General features: G+C 37.7%; 1 long non-coding RNA gene across 1 annotated transcript; it reads left to right on the top strand.

Moving 5' to 3' along the window:
* Positions 1–797: 797 nt before the first annotated feature.
* LOC140689483 (uncharacterized) lies at positions 798–20,479 on the top strand. Its single transcript, XR_012064486.1, has 4 exons — positions 798–996; positions 8,837–8,900; positions 19,391–19,499; positions 20,256–20,479. It is a non-coding gene; the product is annotated as an uncharacterized lncRNA (long non-coding RNA).
* The last annotated feature ends 356 nt before the right edge of the window (positions 20,480–20,835 follow it).

Here is a 20,835-nt window from a genome sequence, read left to right as displayed (position 1 = left end):
AAAAAGCCTTTCGACTCCGGCACAGACAATTATGTGACTCAGCGTGGTGCAGACGCAGCCGGTGGATCCCTCGCTGAGTAGAGGACAACGAGGTTCTCTCTGACAGGATGGAGAGATGACACAGCGACCACATGTGTGTGCTGACAGTTGGGGACTAGGTGTGATGATGCCTGTGATGCAGGTGTCAGGGCAACTGGGATCAGGTCCCCTCCGTGCCAGAGACTCGGATGACGACAGTCTTCAGACCCCAGACAAAACTCCCAGAAAGGGAGTGGGGACCCCAACTTGTCACCTCACACAATGGACAGAGGCACATAATAGGAACGGGGATGAGTTAGCGAAAAATAAAGAAATTGCACCCCTCTCACCTCTGAGGTTTAAACTGAGATCTGTACTTCGTATTAAATCTGTGATCTTCAAAGGAATTTTTATTTACAGGTAGGTTTCTTTTCCTTTTTCTTTCAATGAAGTGCTTCATAGAAGTCACTAATATTGAAAAAATAATCCGCTTAGCTTAATACTCCCATTAAAAAAAAACTATACAATCAATAAACAGTACTAGGATTTTTTTAAATGTACTTTTATAGCAATAAGAAATGTGGGACCCCTCATTCTTCAGCCCCAGCAAGGGTGCATACTTCTCACAAAAGGATTACTTAGCGCACGTGGTCTCGGGCCGGCAAACTGGGAGTAGTCAGGGTTCCCTGGCGCCTTTGTACCAGTTGGACACAGCTTGGAAAGAACCCCCACTGTCGCCATGGAAACACTTTGACCAACCAAAGAGGCAACTCCTTGAGAAGAGGTGGGAGGAGCATTAAAGGAGAAAGGAGAGAGTAGAAACAAGAGAGGTTTTACAGGACTTCTGAGAAGAACCCATCCTTTCATGGCTTGACTGTCAGCCTCCAAAAGGAAAGCCAAAAATCTGTGTGAATGGATGTATTTCCTACATCACAAAAAAAGTCAGATCCTGCAGGGAAAATGCACAGAGGAACTTATGTAAGTCCCTCAGGATAGTTGATGAATGGGGTCATGAAATGAAATGAAAGGGATCAGAACTGTGTGTAAGCAGCCGCCCACCCAGCCTGGAAGCATTGGACAGGAGGCAGAATTAACCCTGGGCAGTGATATTTGATTAATTGTCCGTCGAGTCATTTGCTTCCATACCACCTCGTTTCTAAGCTATTTCCTGACACAGAATTGCAGTGGCTCCATAGTGACTACATGTAAAACCTAAATCTTGGCTCATATCAATTTCTGGCTTCTTGTTCCTTATTCTGTAACTTATTGCCTGGTTAATAATGGATAAACAGTGTTTTCTTCCTTTCTGATATGTTTCATTTCAAACCTACCTGTAACTGTGGCGTTTTGTAGGAAAGTATTCCTTAAATTGACTGCAAGGATTTTCTACAATTTATTTTTCTGAAGTCATATGATACTAAACATAATTATTTTCTGAAAGACCCAGTAAAATTATCTTAATGTTTGTGGCATAAAATAGGAATCTCAGGAGTCTATTTATCAGAGACTAATAGAATATGACTCTTGTGAGTTTAAGATTGACTCTTAAATTTGGTATGCTTAAGCAATTTACAGAATGATGGATTTCCTAAGGTAGATGATCTGCTTAGACCAGAACAGCAAAATCCTTTCGAATTTTCCCATTTTAGATTCTGAGATCCATGTTTTAGAAGAATGGTTCTCAGCAAGGGGATGGGGGTAGCAGAGGGGCCATGAGCGGGCATCACCAGAAAGATGGTATGTTAGAATTCTTTGGGGAGGTTTGTAAGATTTCATGTGTTCTCTCCACTTCTCAGAACTCTGACTTACCTACAGGGAGAGGGTATCTAGACTGAAAAATCCCCTAGGTGAGTTGAATTTGTATCCTGTACTCTCATCCCTAATCCCCATCACCAGGCTGCTTACTGTTAGATAATTCTGCTTACCCGTTAGAGGGCCTCTGCTGAGCAGTGGTCAGGGTGAAGGGGAAAGCAACCAGCCTTTCCTGAGCCCTGTGTACATGCCAGTCTCTGTACTGATGGCCACTTCTTGTACAGTGGTGCTCTGGAGAGTTTGCAGCGACGATACCTTTGGACTCTCTTAAATTTTATTCCATCAAGTAGGGTTTAGGGAATGAGTCAGAATTCAGTGATTGTGACAAATTGATGATAAGCTGTCCCCAGGGATCCCAGAGAAGGGTATGATCATTCCCCAAATGGTCTTGTCTTGCCACGTGCTGTCTAATGGCATTTCACACTCAATGTCACGTTCCCTGACTGGCAGACCTTGGGAGGATGGTTTGCTCAGAAAGATGTTTCACAGCAGAGGTGTCTCACAAGTGTTTACTAACTTAAATGTGTTATCACTCAGAAGCATTAGAAGACTTGAAATCTGGCAAAACATTCAAAAAGATGAGCAATTAAAGATACACTTACAGAGTTTAATATTAAAACTGAGAAGGTGATAATAGTGGATTATTCTTTCAGGTTTGACTTCTGTATCTCAGAGCTTCCAAGCGAAAATGGTGGCCTGTGTATCTTTATGTCTCTTACGTATAATGAAAATATATTAGTTTTTGATGATAATGATGAGAAATAAATTAGCTACATATACTCTTACAGGCCAGAAGTTGGACACTGGCAGCAAATAAGCTCTCAAACACATGGCATGTCTGCCTGGTATTTTGTTTTAAAAATGTGAATGCATTTCTAAAATATGATCTGTAAGTATTTATATACGTGTCTCCAAAGATAAGGATGATTTGCTAACATTACCTCATTAACCTTATCATATTTTAAAAACTCAACAGTAATTCTTTGATGTCAGATATCCAGTGAGCATCTCATAAATGTGATATTTTTAAAAAAATCAGGATCTATATATTGCAATTGGTTAATGTATCTTTTGAATCTCTTTTGGTCTGTAAATTCCACCTCCATTTCTTTTTCTTGTAATTATTTATTGAAGGAACTGTGTTGTGGGTCCTACAGCTCCCCTATGGGCTGAATTGTGCTGACTGCACCCCCATGGTGGTGGTTAATGAGTTCCTGTGTTCTCTGTATCCTTGTAAATTGGCAGTTGCATCTAAAAGTTATATTATGTTCACATGTGATTTATTTATTTATTCTTAGTAGGATCGACTCATAGGCAGTGATGTGATTTTCCATCATCTTTCTCTTTGTGATGTTAACAGTCATTGTTGGTCGATGTCTAGATACTATAGCAGCATTTCTTTTTAATGAAAATTTCACAGAAATATCTGGATGCATAACCTATTTGGGAGAAAAACCCAACCCATTAAAAACTAGCAAGAGCTAAGAAGCAACTACCCACTTCAGATGGGGTATGGGTTCTTTTGATCCAAGAGTCCTTGCAAACCCACTCCCCTCGGTGGTCTGTACTTGGCCCACCCTCTGCTTTATATCACTTGCAAATCTCCTGCAGGGATTTAAGTTGGTAACATTTCATGTGAGTGCTCTGCTTTAATGAAAAAAAAAATGGAGACTTGAAGGTGTTTTTGTTTGTTCATTTTTCTTTTTTTAATGAAAGCAAGTAAACAAAGAAGAACTCTCATTAGAGTAGAGCAAGGAAGAAATAAGATATTGGGGGAAATAGTCATATTAGAAGAATGGAGACTTTTTTGGTGGTAGAAAATAAAAAAATAATAAATATGAACAACTAGTAAATCAAATATATCAAGCATCGTTAAGGGTCTGTAGTTTGACTATTTCCTATGTCAGAATGACAACTCAAGGAGAATTTAGCAGTCTCCCAAACATTGCTGTAGCCAGGGCTGAAATATTTTATGTCCAGGTTAAAATCATTATCGGTTTCATTTACTCTAGTCTGGTAGTATCAAGGCACCATTTTCCAAATACAGCTTTACTCTGCCAAGGTTTAAATTATTTTAGTCTAACGCAATTGCTTCTCCATCTGTCTTACCTTCCTCCTTTAGTTATGAACCCCTTATAGTAAGATGCCTTTGGGTTTTCACAGTAAGTTCTCTGATCATCAGTGTCTAGCTCACACACTGATAAATGCAAAGAGTTTTTTAAACCATAAACAGTGTTCCAGAGAAGAAAGTAAGATTAAAGTACATGCTAGTTAGAAAGCTCACTGAAACTCATAAAAAGAATGAAAAGAAAAATATTCCCCAGCCTAACCTAAATTAGGTTAACCTAAATGGTAAAATAGTAAAAATGATTTTGAAGTGGTAAAATCACTTTGCTCCTAGACAATCTTTTCAATTATTGTGGTTTTTACTCTCCAAGTCTGCTCTGAATAATGAGGATCATTCTGCTAGCCTAACAGATGTTAAAATGGTATTTCTGCACTTACAGGAAACTTTATATTTACACTATCAGCATTTTGAGGAAAGAATAGAATTCAACTAAAGTGTCATTAACAATCACGTTCTATGTCGTGTCCTAGGAACAGAAATCTCATTAAGAATATACTCCACTACTCCTCCAGTGACCCCTGGGGTAATTTCTGGAGGAATTATTTGTATTGCGAAGTAACTGTAGGGGCTCTGTGTTCATTTGTCAGTAGACCCACTAAACAAAACATACTCAGAAAAAGAAAGCCAGAGTGGGAAAAAAAATCTTAATAGTATTTTTTGTACTGGGACTTCTCAGCCAGGTCCATCGGGCATAGATTAATTCATTCAACACTTATTTGTGTTCAGATACAGATTTTTAAAAGTATGACCCCTGTTCTTGAAGAGTGAACAATCTGCTGAGAGTGCCAATCAAAGAATGAGGTACAATAAAATGGGATAAATGTTCATAAAACATGGAGAAATGGTAGCTAGAACACAGATCAAATAATGAATTGCGTTGCCTGAGGGAGTCAAAGAAATATTTACAACAGAAGTAAATTTTGAACGGGGACTGGTTTCTTTGTTTTTTTCAAGAGAGGACAAGGAAGCAGCATTGTGTGATAGATTTTAAAACAGACTATCATTTGCCCCTTTGATGAACATTTATTGAGCCCCATAGCCACAGAGGGACCCTCCTCTGTCAAGCTGTGATTCTCCACAGTGCAGTGCTAACATGGCACGAAGAGGGACCCAAGCTTCTAGGAGGCTAATTAGAATTGCCAGTGAGGCTTTTTCAAACCATAAGCTTCTCTCCTTCTTCTGATAAACCTCAATAAAAATGGCTCAGCTCTGTGTCTGCAATCCCTGACCTAATGAATGCTTTTATTGCCAGGACTCCACAGAGATGAGGCAGGAAAAGTGTGCAGAATCGCACTTTTAAGAAAGTCTTCCTGAACTAAACACTAATGATCCCTTATGAAAAGAACTGAAAAGAGCAAACAGTTGGAGTTTATTTTTTGGTCTAAGGGAAGGGTAAGACAAAATAAAACCCTTTATTGGATCACTTTTCTACGTCAATATAATTTTCTTCCATGTTTTTCTCTTTCCTACAGCCTGAGGTACAGAATAGGACCTACTAATCTTTCAATCTATCCAACTTCATGTAAACAAACGGGTTTCTAATGCCTTTCCTATATATGAACTGGGAGAAGCCAATCTAATCTTGAGGTACATGCATCACTGAGATGGCGCTCCAAACGTTGGTTGTTTCCCCTGGGGTCAAACAGAATAAAAACAATGGGATAATTCCCCAAAGAATTCCAAAATCTTATTTAAATCATGTAAGATTTTTGTACATTGCAGTTTACAAAGCCGTGTTACTACTGACACTCAAAATTTAAAAAAAAAAAAGTCTATGCTAAATTGTTGATTGTTAGTCTGTACAGCTTGATCATTTGTCCTTTGTGAACCATTCAAAGTTTTATAGATTTAAGAAAAGCCAGAGAAAAAGCTACATATTCACCCAGATTAGTCCAGTGTGTAAATTACATCTTGGGAGTGAATTATGTTGAGCAGAGCATTAATTCCTTCTGGCCATGGGGGGATCATTGAGGAAATTACTGCTCCTATATAGTATACAGCCCCACCGTGGCCAGAAAGAGTTAGAGTATTTCCCTACTTAAGAAACTAACTCTTTAGGAGTGATTTATACAGAGAGTGTTGCTAATTTGCATTTTTAAATGTTCTATTAGACTGTATGTGCTTGCTAGTTTTTTTTTTTCTTTAATTTAACTGAAAGGTTAAGGTTTTAGTGCCAAACTTGCTTAGACTGGGTGTAGAGAAACATGAATTACCCTAGGTATAGATATTATTTTAAAAAACAAAAGATGTGAAACATCTCTTGGTCAAAGAAGTTTGGCAAACGCAATGTTACGAAAAGTTATGCAGGTCTTTTTAATGAACAAATGTGTACTGTTGCTTAGAGTACAGTGAACTGTGATCTTCCAGAGACGAAGCATATTATGTAGTATTTCTCAAACATAAATGACCAAGTTACTTTTATTTTAGGAAATGTTCATGAACATCTTGCAGAATAACGGGCCTTAGAAAACAGCTCATAGGAAATAGCTAGTCTTGTCTACTATAAAAGTTTGGTATTTTCAAATCGCTTTCCATTTACAAAACACAGTCACAGAGCATCACCGCGGCCTTAGAGCAAAGGCAGCGCCTGTGTGTCATCTCCATTCACAGATGGAGGAACTAACCTAACAAGTTTAAAGATGTGACAAAATCCACATGAGCAAGTACAGAAAATGGAATGAGGGACTCATGGTTCCTGATTCTCTTAAGATATGTTGGTAGCCTGTATTTTAAATGCTCACTTTATATAATTTTCATTGTTATTCTATAATTTTGCAAGATAAAATATTTTAAAAGCTCATCTGCATGTCTTGGGATTTTATTTTAATTCCTATTTAAGAAGTTCTAAAAAAAAAAAGAAGTTCTAATATGACCAAGATCATGTCTTTTAAGACCAAAGGACTAAAAAGCTGTAAGACTGAAAGACATAGTTTTGAACATGTTGGAGCCTTTTAATACAGGAAATAAAGAGAATCTGAAGATGTACAGATGGGCTTTTTGGTATTTTAATGTGTAATTATAAAATATAGAATAATAATAAAAACTATCTAAAGCCAGCATTTAAATAAAAAAGAGGAGTTGAGAAAAACACATGTATTTGAGGTAATAAAAGTAATTAAACTGGAAAGCATTTAAATTTTAAAAGTACAGCTGTGAAAAACTAGAAAGGTAAGTTGTCTGTCACCTTTTATGGGCAAATGTCCACAAAAAGATAATTATTTACAAAAGAAATGTTTATATAATGCTTTCTTTACTCACTATCCCAGGTATTGAAAGGGTATAAAGGTAGACTGGATTCAGGCTCTCCTGTGTTCTTGAACCTTTGGGATTTATAGAAGAGATGATATGTGTGTATAAATGATGAAAACAATGAAAATCTAAGGTGTCAAGAAATCACAAGAAAAAACATGTGCTGTTTGATTCTGGAGAGAGCAGAGCCTCAGCTCAGTCATTGGAAGAGAGAGGAAGTTAAATTTTGGCAAGGTGTTGTCCTTGGTCAGACATGGAAAATAAAGAAATTTAGGTGATAGCTTGATTCTCCAACTGCTCGTCTACCATCTGGAAAACTTATCTAACTCATGTGAGACCAAGATATCAACTGAGGTTGAGTGAACCTTTATAGTTGAAAGAAATGTGAGATTACGTCTAGGTAGACTGTCCAGAGAAAGCTTTGCTGGTCAGTGTAGCATTTGAATCAAGGATCTCGTTGGATTGTGGTAATTCAAGAGCAGAGGGAAAGTGTTATAGACAGGTGAAATGGCATTTATTCATTCAATAAATATTTTTTAGTATCTCCTACCTCCCTACACTGTTTAGTCTAAAAGCACTGAAATGTATAAGGCACAGTCCCTGCCCTCAAAGAATTCATAGAATATCAGAAGAGACAGAACCACACATAGAAGAAAATGGAGAAATGCCTATGTATTTAATACCTATGAATTTAAATAATTAAACTGGAAAAAATTCAAATTTAAAAATACAGCTGTAAAAGGCTAGAATACTACATGCATCAGATTTCATACTCCTTGCTAGGAAGTTTAGAATTTAAACTCTGAGAAGCAACTAAAAATTGCTGAATAAAATACTGGTAAACCTAGCAGAAACCTTCCTTTTCCTCCCTTAATATATTGGGTTCAATAGATAAAGCTCAAGCAATTATTCTGTCCTAAACCCTTGAGAGATAAGTAAAACGTGCGCTCTGTTATCACACTGCTTATCCTACAGTAAGTATAGAATTCACCGCGTGTACACAAGAAAAGCATTTTTAAAAAGTTGCAAAGAAGTTGAATCTTGGTAAGATTATACCAGATCTGAGATCAGAACAGATTACAGGGAGGAGATGGAGCCTGAGAAAACCACCAGATTTCAAGTCAGAAATGCAGGAGTAAAGAAAGTATCCCAAGCAGAATTGACTACTGACGTCAGGGCATAAAGGAAAGAAAACCCAGAGTAGGTTCACGACACGGGATGGTAGGAGATTAAACTACCCAGGGAAATTAGATCATTGCAGAAAGCTTTGCATCTCGGGGTAACTTTGTATTTCGTTGTGGAGCAGTGGAGAGTCACACCAGCCACTGAAGTTCTGTGATTAGAAAAAACACCTTGTAAGTGGGTTTAAGAAGATTAGCAACTCCCTAAAAGAGTTACTGGAAGGGTAAGTGACTTAATACACATAAAAAGCTTAGAACATTGCTTGACATGTCAGATGCACTATATAGTATTTTTAATTTTTCATCATAGGAAGTATGTTACCAAGTTTTTTTTTCTGTTATTTTTCTTCAAACTTCCATTTCATTTGTATGCAGGAAAATTTCATTTGTTTATAGAAATGTGGTATCTGTCTCTAAAGAAACTTTACATCTTTTTTTTTTTTAATAGTCATTTACCAATGAGAATCTGGATTTCTGACTTGGTTTCAAAGAGTCCTCCTTCCCAAGATCATGTAAGTAGAGTCTGTTTTTTCCCTAAAGGTTTTCTTTGTTATTTTACATTTTGCGTTTAAATCTTTAAATGTAAGAGAACTAGATTTATGTTCTTCCAAATGGAAATAGAGTTGTTTCAGTACCATCTTTACGTAGCCTGTTTGATTCTCTCTGAATCAGTATAGCACTATTTTTATACGTTGCCTTCACATATACAGAAATAGACTGAATTGTTTATTCTCTTCTGTGATCTAATATCTCTTCCTAGCTTAATAATGTATTGATTTCATTAGGGTAGGTTCATAATTCTTTCAAATACCTGGTAATGAACGTCCTTTTAACTGTTCTTTCCTTTCATGATTCTCTTGAGCATTCATCCTCTTATATCAAATTTAAAATAGTTTTTTACCCAGTTCCAAAAAGAATCATTCTGAGGAATTCTCATTGAAATTGCATTAAACTTATAGATTAATTTGGGGGGAAATAACATACATAAGATTAAATCTTCTGCTCTGAGAATTTATATACCTTTCCAGTCCTTTCAGAATAGAGTTTTCTTCATATGAATTCTGTTAACTACTGTGAATGTAATGGTGGTTTATTTTATTTTATTTTGTTTGCACTTCCATTTTCAGATACGCACCGTGAGTATGGATGAAATGTGTTGGGATTTGTATACTGCATATTGTAACAGTGCCTGTTAACTCTACTGGCCTAAGTTAACTGGATTGTCTGCTTGGTTCAGCTCTGCTCGCACGACTGTGTCACCTGGGCAGCTCCACTTCATTGTGTTGGCTAATCAACATCTCATTAATTATAGAAGATTGTTGGGGTTTTTTGTCCTTTTATCTGTTTGTTTCTAAATGGGTTCTGGATATGCCAAGTTGTCATCAGCAAAGCAAAACTTCTCTCTTCTTTTACAAAGATTATTCCAATTTTTTACCTCTGCCAGGCTGAATTCACCAATAATAATAGAATTAGAGGCCACCCCTTTCTGTGTCCTGATTTTAATGATGTGCTTTTAGCTTTAACATTATTTATAACATCTATGGGCATCCTCTGTCAGCCTCTAATAACAGTGCTGATTATCAGCTAGATGTCACTATGTAAGAATCACACTCAAACCTGGAGACTTAAAACAGTACCATGTATTTCTTTTACGATTCTGTGGGTTGGCAGTGGAGGCTGGGGTCGTTTGAGTGGTTTTCCTACTGGGATCAGTTGGGTTCACATAAGGGACCGCAGTCACCCAGGGCCCTCTGCTTCTGGGAAGTGCCTGGTGATGGGGTGGGGCGCCAGGAGTGACTTAACAGCATACGTCACATCATCCAGGAGACTAACTTGGGCTCATTCCTCTGGTGCTCTGGGCTCCATCCATCGGACTTTTCCAGCCTCCCTCTGTGTCACTGTTGCTATTGCTTTACTTCCAAAGCAAGTCGTTAATGATGGTTTGGAGAGGATGGGACACCCACAGAAGGAAAGGAAAATTTGTGGCAATTCTTCCAATCAACTACATAGTGTGCCCTTTAAAGACAGAGGGTGAATTGGAGGGGCTTCAAATTTTTATCTTGGCCCAGAATGTTTAGACCAAATAGCCTGGATCTTTTAGGGTCCGGGTGGAGAGCGTGCCCTCTCATGAAAGGTGTGGGGAGGAGAGAATGTCTGTCTCCTAGTATGACAGGGAAGGGGCCCCAGGTGGAATCAACTTCCCTCATTACTCTCACAGAGCGGTTACTAATTACGGAGTTCTCGAACCTCTAGGAAAATTAGCAGACTGGAAACTACCTTCTCTTTTTAATTAACTTGGCTCTTGCTTGAGTTTAAAAGGGCAGGAAAATTGGAAGAGTGGAAAGCATCCTCCTTTAATGAACTCACCTTTAGTCGACTTTAGTGAAAAGGGCATGTGCTTTTTTGGTGGTTTCGATCTCTTGCAAACTGTTGCTGTGTTGAAAATTTGACATGCATGCAAGGCCAGAAGTAAGGCCACTGCGAGGTCAGCCTGATTTATGGGACAGCGCAGGAATACAGAGTAGCATCTTTTAGGAATATCAAAAATGCCCTGGAAGTATGGCCGGATTTGGGGCTCATGTATTAAGATTTTTCTCCAGGCTTTGTCTCAAGGTATATCTCACTTCTTTTCAAACTTGAAGAACAACCTTAAGAACCAATTCAATATGTCTAGCCTGAAAATTAGCCATTGCAGTTTGCTTGAAAAACAGAAACCACCGGATTTTTAAGTGGTTAATTTCTTTAGGGAACACTGCTTTAAATAAATATCGTTCTTCAGTAAAAAGCACAAATTGTAGAAATGTCAAGGAGTTTTAATAGATGTGTATGAATATTTTGATATGGATTGAATTTTAACTTCTTTTAGGTAACTCCTTCACCCCTGCTCTGAGCACGTGCTTCTGAAAGAGGTTTCCAATCACAGTAGTTTAGCCTAGTGCCATAGGGATGAGACCCAAAGGGCACCTGTTATTAGCGATCACTTTGGTTCAAAGAGAAGTGCGTTCCAGGGAGAAAGTCCCCGTCCATGTCTTCTTCAGCATAGCGATGGTAGATTTCAAGGCTCACAGATTTCAAGATCATGTCCTTCTGAGGTCTTATAGAGAAGTCATTCTGTCACAATGAAGCCAACGGGACAGAAGCAGCAGGTGTGGGAGATGCGGAGAAAGTCTTTACATTGTTTGAGTCCTTGGATCATGGGGTTCCTGTATCCAGATCTGTCCCCATCTTTTCCTGTCATCTGGTTTCTGGTTAGATAAGACCTTAAAATCCCCCATCTTGCTTAACTAATTTAAGGTGCATTTCTTTCCTAGGCAATGGAATTACTCTGACTAATACAATGTACATGCCAGTATGCTTTAAATGTGAAAATTGTTCTTTTTTCTACATTTTTACTCTCTGAGGGAGTCATTTAAGTCATGTCCTTAAATCTATTTCCATTTAATTGGCATTTTTCCTTTCTAAATTGGGAGAGCCCCTGCACTGTACCTTTTAAAGTCTGCAGGAAAGTTGTGTTGACACAGGGACTTGTAGTACCTGCTAAAAATCTACAGCTGATGAGATCTCTCTGTGGACTAGCTGGTTTCAAAGATGCTAGCTTATTGTTCATTTATCTGCCCTTGCACGAGGCTGAGAAAAATGCCATACTGTCTCAGTGGGAGTTAACCCCTTTATAGAAATTGGTTTTATTTTGCAGGAATTTATCTCTGGGAGACTTTCCCCCCTCCAGATATATTAAGAGGATGAGGCAGTTAGTAAAGGCTGCCAAAAGCCCAGATTACAACTACTAAACTTTCAAAGAGGCAGGCATGGCAGTTCTCAAATACTCTAAACTAGCACTTTTCATTTGGCTTATTGTTTGTCAAACAGGTTTAAATAGGTGCTGTTTTGTTTCTTTAAATAAATGGCATATTCATAATAGGGAATTTAACTCTTCACAATTTTGAAATTTTCTTATACGATATTATTCATTGGATCATGTGTGCACTGTTACTTTGTGGCCTTAAATCTAAGTGGTTACATGTTTTATTTCCTTAATGGTTGTGCAGATCAATTGGTTTCATATGACTTACGTGGATAACATATATTATGCCCTTAAAAAATCAGTGTATTTTCACTAAAGTTGAAATGCCTGCATCTTTTTCTGGTTTTTGTCAGTGTTTTTGTTTGAACAACTCTGGGGCTGTAACAAGAATAGCTGGGAAGTAATTTTAATGACATTGGGCACATAACACGGCACTGTAATTAGGATGCTATAATCGGGAACACCAACCAATGATCCACCTGTCTTTGGGCTACTGTGATTAATTCTTGGGGACCCAGTTTTATGTGCAGATTTCAGGGACCTCTTGTTATTGTCTTACCAGAGTTTCTAGATATAACTATGCATTCATAAGTCTGGATGCTTTTTTGATATTAATTTTATTCTGTTTCATTATATTGACTGGCTTTGGGGAAATGGATAAAATATGAAACTGGGGTTATAGATTTCTCTACATATGAGAAAGTGGATTTAGGTTAAAATATTAATCAGGAAATACTCAGGTACTAAAACAATCCATTTGCCACTGGTTTGATCTATTATTTCCAAAAGTAAATCTTTTTATCATCATTCTTTTGCATCCCCAGGGAACAAGCACTTTATTTTGGACCTCTTTATACCTCAGGGTGGGAAAAAAGGTCTTTAAACCATTTCTTACAAAGATTCCCAGAAGGACAGATTGGAACACACTTGGAGGCAGTGTAAGAGGATGTTGCCCACATCACCCTGACACTGTGGTGTACAGTTTGCCAACAGGATAGTTGGTCAGGGTTAATAAATACTGCTGTGTGTTATTAAACAGAGGAGAAAGAATTAGCATTAGCACTGCTGATGGCAACAAACAGAGCAATGGCACAATAAGAAAAGGAAATAGATTAAAAACTAGGACTCAGACAGAGGCATCTGAAGACCAGAAGGCATACAGGGGAAAGAAGGTTTGAGTAAACTGTAGACAAAGCCTCTAAGGCGAGTATTTGTCCAGATATTCTCTTTCAGTATTACTCTCTAAGTTAACAAATTTACTTGTGGTACTTGGAGATTTGTGCCTTTGAATTCTTAGATGTTTCAGTAAGGGATTGGTTCAACATTCTTTTTTCAGAAAGCTCCTGAAGTTTCAGATGATAGAGATTTGTATTTATTGGAGCCAATTCTAGCATTCTTTTTTTTTTTTTTTGTCTAGATTCTGCTTGTTCAGCAGTTCAATGGTGTCAAGGCCGGTATCTCCACTGTTTGTTTGGCATTGCCCCATGGTCATAGTGTGGCTGCCACAGCTTCAGCCATCACTTCTGCATTCAAAGCTGGAAGAAGGAGGATAGGCTTTCTAAGTAGTACATTTAGAAAACTGAGATAGTTTAGGAACTTTCAAAGGATGCAAAACCTTTGGCAGAACTTGCACTCTTCAGCCAGAATGTCACTTATGCTGATAGGTGAAATTTAAGTCATTGCCAGCACTGGCTGCAAGAAAGTCTGGGAAAGTTGGAAACCTGCAGGTCATGATTTCCACAGGCCATTCAGGAGAAAGCAGTACCTAAAGTGGAAATCTGCTAAGGCGTATGCAATACAATGTCTATCATATAACATCATACACTCATACACATATTGTATGCATATGTTTATTTTAAGGTAGAATGTCTTCAAACAAACTGACATCCACATGATGGTTAACTTTGATCCGTTTCCTTCCCAGCATTCAGTTTAGACTGCTTTTGTGAAATCAACACGGCCTTAGACCCCAGGTGATACTTTTTCTTTAAGAGCCATGTAGTAAATATTTTAGGTTTTGCAGCCCTACTGCCTCAGTTACAACTATGAACCCTCTTGTAATGCAAAAGCAGCCATAAACAATATAGAAATGAAGGAGTATGCTACAATTTTTTTAAAACTCCATTTATGGAATGAAATTTGAACTTCATATAATTTTCGTGTGTCATGAACTATTATTCTTTGTATTCTTTTCAGCCATTTAAAAATATAAAAACTATTCTTAGCTCTCAGCCTTTACAAAAGCAGGCATAGTTTGCTGACCCTTGTCTTAAACTACACACTCAGTACTAGGTCCTCTGAACAAGAATAGAAATGGGAGAGTGGGAAAATGTCTCCTTTCAAGTATCTGTTATATAATATCTAGAACTTGATATTTGCTGTGAGGCAGTGAAGAGTGAGGCTATGGCCCTGAAGGACCCAGAATATCCCACTGGGGCATAAGGATTATTTTGAGCTTGAAGACATTTGAAAATCAACGGATGCAGGAAAAGGTGGTGGTTGTTATTGTTGTTTTCTGAACCACCTCCCTGCACCCCCCATCTGCCTAAAAGCAGAGCCTCCCTAAAGAATTCAGCTGTCATAAATCCTCTCCGGAGGAGTTTCTCAACCGGGGAAGAGTGTCCCTTATTATCAAATAAGAAATCGCCTAAACAAATGCTCATTTCTCAAAATTATCTTATCTCCCATCTCTTCTCCCAAGGACCCATTTATCTTCCCTAGAAGTCACCAGTTTCCCCATAAGTGCCTTTTTTTTACACTCCCCTTCCCCTATTAAGATGGTAGGTACGTAAACTTTAAAATCAAATGGCCTCTTTGAGCTGCATTTTCTGTGAGCTCCTGCATTTGTCTTTGTCTTTTCTCTTGTTAATCTTCCTTTTGTCCGTTTAATTTACAAGCCCCCAATTCTGAACTACAGAGGGTGGAGGAGAAGTTTTTCCTCCCTGACAACCCCACAGCAACAGCAGTTGCCTCCTCTGATCAGAGATGGCAACTCTGGGATGGGATTACCGGGAGGTGTGAATGAAAACTGCCGCCTGCTGTATCAGCAAATAAAGGATGCTGTGGCCAGCAAGCCACTGGCTGCTACCCACCCCCAAAGGCGAGCATCAAGGAATTCAGATGGAGACAAACAGGCTGGGAAGCCTTCAGCCACTGCAGCCACCCACTACGGCACACACTGAGGGGACTCAAAATGGGAAAGAACAAGATACCGGCCCCAGATAGCTAAGGTGCCATTTTGAAATCATGCATCTTCCCATACATAAAAAGGCGCTAAATTCATTAACTCGAGATATCTGGTTCTCTTTAATTAACAGTCACCTTTTGATTTTTCTTGGCTGCCTCGTCTTTGTAGCAAACTCCTACATATCCTGGTTCCTCCCTTGCCTCTTTGGAGCAGTCCCTCAGAGCTACCTGAGAGGCTGCTTCCTGGGCTCAGTCCCCAGAGAGTTTGCCAAATAAGACGTAATTCTCAACTTTCAGGTTGTGCAATTTTTTTCAGTCGACAGAGGGCATCTAGATCCAGTCTTGTTTTAGCATCACACATTGGTCCATTCCTCTGGTACCCATTACGCAATGTGATCAATGAAATGTCCAAGGTCATGGCAGCTTAAGCCCTGTTTTCTGGTAGTGTGGGATTCCATATTAACAATCATCTTGAATGAGAGTAATGACCTTCTGTGTGGGTCTCTGCAATCTTACTCTTCCAAGTCTTTGTTCTATTCTACAACCACAATGGCCTTTTAAAAAGCAAATTGTTCTTATGTTAATGTCTTAAATGGCTTCCTATTGCCTGAGGAAAGATACCTATAGTTGCTAATGTAACTGAAAGTCTCCTTGATCAGGTCCAGCCTTAGTAGTGCTATTACAAACCGTAATACAATAAGTTAGACTGTGTTCTTTTGTATTTCTTAAGGTGTATCTTCAGGGTCAATTTCTAGAAGCAGGATTGCTGGCTCAAAGAATAAACTTATCTATACTTTTGTGAGATCCCACCAAATTCCCTTCTACATAATGCTTTACCAGCAATGTAAAGTGCCTGTTTCCACAACTTCACCATCAGAATATTTTATCTTTTTCTTTTTTTGTCAGTTGGACAAGTGAGAAATATTTTTTGTAGATTTCATATGCATTCCTATTATTATGAATGAAGTTAATAACTTTTTACCTTTTTTAAGTAAACAATCTGCTCAAGTCTTTTGTCAATTTTCTTAATTCCTTCATCTTACTACTTTTAGAAATTATTTTTTTTAATGGGGATTGAACCCAGTAGCTCCTGCATTCTAAGCATGCATTCTACCACTGAGCTATACCCCCCCCCTGTAAAAATTCCTTATGAATGCCAGGAACTGGTCTTTTGTCTTATAAATTTCAAATATTTCACCCTACTTATCATTTTGTCTTTATGTTGTTGTCAGTCTTTGTTTGTTGTTGCTCCTGGATTCTATGAATCATCACAACTACTCCTCCACTCAGATTGTGAAGGAATTGACTTCTGTTTTCTTCTAAAAATCATATGGTTTAGTTTCTGTCATCTGTGTCTCGGATTCATTTGGATCATGTTCTGTTTACACTGTGATGTAAATAACCACTTTTACATTTTCCCAAATGTTTATTGAGTTCAAAAACAAAAATTTGTTAAAAGCACAGCTTTTGTCCAAGTGCTTTCAGATGCCACCTTTATGATAAAATAATTTTCATTTGTCCTTGGGTCAGTTCAGAACTTTCTTTTCTGTTTCATTGGTCTGATTAATTCTCACTTTAATCCTAGGTTGTTGTCATTATCAAGGCTTCATATTATGATTTAATATGCATTGGGGCTGATCTCCCTTGCCCTTCTTTTTCAGGATTTCCCTGGTTGTCTAAAATGAACTTGTCTAACTCCTGAAATGAATTATCAATGGTTTTCCTTTGGGCTGTACTGAAATGATATATTAATCAAGAAAAGAATTCTTTTTAAAAAATTGAGGATGTGTTTTCATTTCTTCATGTGTACTTTTGGATCTTTCAATACAGTTTTTAAGTTTTCTTCATATAGGTTTTACATACTTCTTATTAACTTAATTCCTAGATTTTTAACTTCTTTTCTCTTATAGATGGAATGTTTATTTTACCTTCTGATTAGATTTTATGCATCAAAGTCTATTGATTTGTGTACATTACCTTAATATCCTGCTACCTTACTGAATTATTTTAATGCTCATAGCAATTTATCTTAATGATTCTTTTGGTATTTCTAGGTGTACCATTGTATTATGTGCATATAGAGATAGTTTTACTTCTTTATTCCAGTTCTTATCCCCCTATTCTTTACTTGACTACATTGTTTAATACCTCCAGTACAATGTTAAATAGCAGAGTAGTAATACTAAAAATGTCTCTGGGTTACCCCATTAAATAAGATGCTGGCTTCAGACTGACGTAGATAGATAGATTATAAAGATAGATAAACAGATAGATAGATTTATTTATTTTGAGCTTTTATCTGTTAACTGAAGAAAAACGCACAACCTAAAAGTTGTGAGGTATGTTTTATTTTGAGAAATTACTGAGAACAGCCCGGGATACAGCCTCTCAGATAGCTTTGAGAAACAGTTCCAAAGACGTAAGAAAGGAGCCAGGATATACAGGAGTTTTTTCTGGGAAAAAAAAATGTAGTTGAACATCAAAAGATTATTGCTAATTTCACACACACACACACACACACACACACGAGTATTTTTCTACCTAGGGGACAATACAAGAGTCTGAGCTCATTGGATTTATTCCTCTGACATGCATCTTAACTACCCAGGGCCAGCCTCCTGTTTTTCTCCATCCTGAACTCCCCTCAGGGCTCACGTTTGGGGCGACTGCAGTGGCAGAGGGCTTTATGGGGGCAACATCCATTGTTTGCTGTAATGGCAGGCAATGCTTTTTGTTTGCATATCCGATGGTTGTTATTTTACTAATTTTTCTTTTTTCAGGAAGGGTGGTTGAGTTATATGAAATTTCCTTGTAATGTTAATGAAGGAGATCAGATCATTTATTCTCCTTGGATCCATTAGTATGATGAATTCTGTAATAGATTTCCTACATTTCAAACATCCTTAGATTCCTGGAATATATTCTACATATTCATGTTATATTTTTGTGTGCTTTTGAATTCTGTTTGCTAACAATCTTCTTAAAAGTTTTTCGCATCAGTATTCACAAGTGAAATGGACATGTTCCTTTTATGTGCTACCTTTATCAGTTTTAGAAGTGAGTTGTCCATAATAGAAAAGGACTGATTCTGAGAGGTGATTGTAAAATGTTAACAAAGCATAGAGTTCTTTTTTTCCCCTCTTTACCTGATGCTATGATATCCCCTCTGAGCTAAATGGGAGAAATGCATGCCCTCTCCCATGGTCATCAACAAGGAATCTTGCCAACAATAAAATCACCTAGAGTTTTGCCAACTGGAGCAACCTGTCTGTCTTAAGTCCCCTCAGGTCCCATGTGGGCCACCCAGAGTATCTCTCACAGAAACAATGTACTACTATGGCATCAAAGGCTAAAATGGATTTGTACACAGTTTGCAGTACTGAGGTTTTGGCGCTGGCCTTCCTCTTCATCACCATCATTGGACTATGTTCCATTTCTGGGGCGTGGGAATGAGAAAGGAAATACACCTAGGCATTAACATGACAGAGAAGAAAATCAAGATATTGGGGCTTGAGGAGTTAGAGCCATTTTGTAAATATACATAAAGTAGTTCCTTTTTCTTAAATTATCACCTCAACTAAATGATGACTGCCTTCTTACTTGTGGACAAATTAGTTTGCATCTATGGATTCATTTAAGATCATCACTAATGAAATCTATAGCTCACTGAAGCTTCACTATATTCTAATCATGCATGTTTTCTTCTTATTTAAATAACTTAAAGGGGGAGGGTATAGCTTAAGTGGTAGAGTGCATGCTTAGCATGCATGAGGTCCTGGGTTCAACCCTCAGCACCTCCTCTAAAATAAACAAACAAACCTAATTACCTCCCTCCCCCTCAAAAAATAAAATAATTTTTTAAAATAAATACATAAATAAATAACTTAAAAATATAAGCTCCATATATTTTACAAATAGTATTTCTTCCTTTTCCCATGGCGAGCTATTTTCATGAAAATTCCTAGTTTAAAGCTAAGTTTATGGTAATTGACTCATTATATTTTTGTATTGCAGGGACAAAATGCAACTTTACTGTTTATACACAGCTCTTTTTCAGCTGTGCCTGAGGATAATGTCAAAATCACTGTCTGTAGGACCGTCTTATAATAATCGACATTATTCAGTAAGTGTTCAATCTCAGATTGTTTACACGGTAATAAAATCAATGAGGTGATTTTAAGAAGCGAGGAGTTGCCATGACTACTGTTTCCAAAGTTAGATGGTATTAACCACAAATTGGTATCTTTTTTTTAAGCCTTTTAATCTTGGCCATATGTTCAGTAAAAACACAATGATGAAACAAATATTAGAACACAGATACAGATGGAGATAGATTTAGACAAATGTCTTTTGCCCTCCAGGAGTGACTTGTATTACTGGTCAAAATGTATGTATCAGGGATACCTCAGGGTCTGTAAGTTTTCATCAGAGGAACTTTCTCAGAAGAGAGCTAAGACAAAGTATTATATCCAAGGATATAAAACCTCTGGCTTCTCACAGAGGCTCACCCAGTGAAAGAAGATGGAGCCAGCAGTGTAAGTTATTGATGCAGGCTATCAGTTAATGTTAATTTTTGTATTACTAGACAAAGAGAAAAAAAAAAAAAGATCTGGTTAATGTTGTAGGGGAACAAAACTTGCCACCCCAAAACATCTCTTTGGTATGCAAATTATTTCAGGCTGAAAACAAATCAAAGTCCAAGAGACTCAGGAAGAAACTTTGACCTTCACCCTAAAGGACCTGAAGAATGGAGGTTGAGGTTCTTTGCAGAAAAAGGGTTATCACCATAGACAACTAGACCAAGGACTAGGTGTGTAGACAGAGGGGGAACCTAGCAAAGTCTGTTAAACTTCCTCCCTGGGTCCCATTGTCTCTGCAGGACCCAGCAGACCTTTATTCACCAAATATTTGCTTTCCTACCTCCATGTGAGCTGACTTCCTCCTCTTTGAAATCCCAAGCCAGTTACCCGCAACATCCTCTGTCTTTAGCTGAAGATGGTATTTAAGGTGAGGACCTGAGCCATTTTGGTGAGTAACTCAGTTATCCTGGGTCTCTCCCATGTGTGCATGTTATTAAACTTCTGTGTGATTTTCACATGTTAATCTGTTTCACATCAATTTCATTCATAAACCAGCCAGAAAGACCTAGAGGGTAGATGAAAATGACTTCTTCCCCCACAAATGTCATGAAAAACCATCTACAAGGTAGACTTTCTAGGGGGTATTTACTTCTTTTTTTTTTTTTTTTAGTTTATTTCATTCAAACTTTATTGAAAATTAAAAATAATAAAGCCTCATCTAATATGACACTCTCAGTAGTTGTGGTAGATGATAACTACCCACTGTGATTAAAATGTGTGGTTTTTTTGACCCCCCAAAATACATACTTTCAAGGTTTTTTTTAAATTTTATAAACTGTGGCAGAGAGGTCTGTACTTGAATCAGAGAGACAACATTGA

The sequence above is a fragment of the Vicugna pacos genome, chromosome 26 (genome assembly GCF_048564905.1).
Source record: "Vicugna pacos chromosome 26, VicPac4, whole genome shotgun sequence".
Taxonomy (NCBI): domain Eukaryota; kingdom Metazoa; phylum Chordata; class Mammalia; order Artiodactyla; family Camelidae; genus Vicugna; species Vicugna pacos.
The sequence above is the reverse complement of the archived record's forward strand: the minus strand, read 5'-3'. Positions and strand labels throughout refer to the sequence as shown.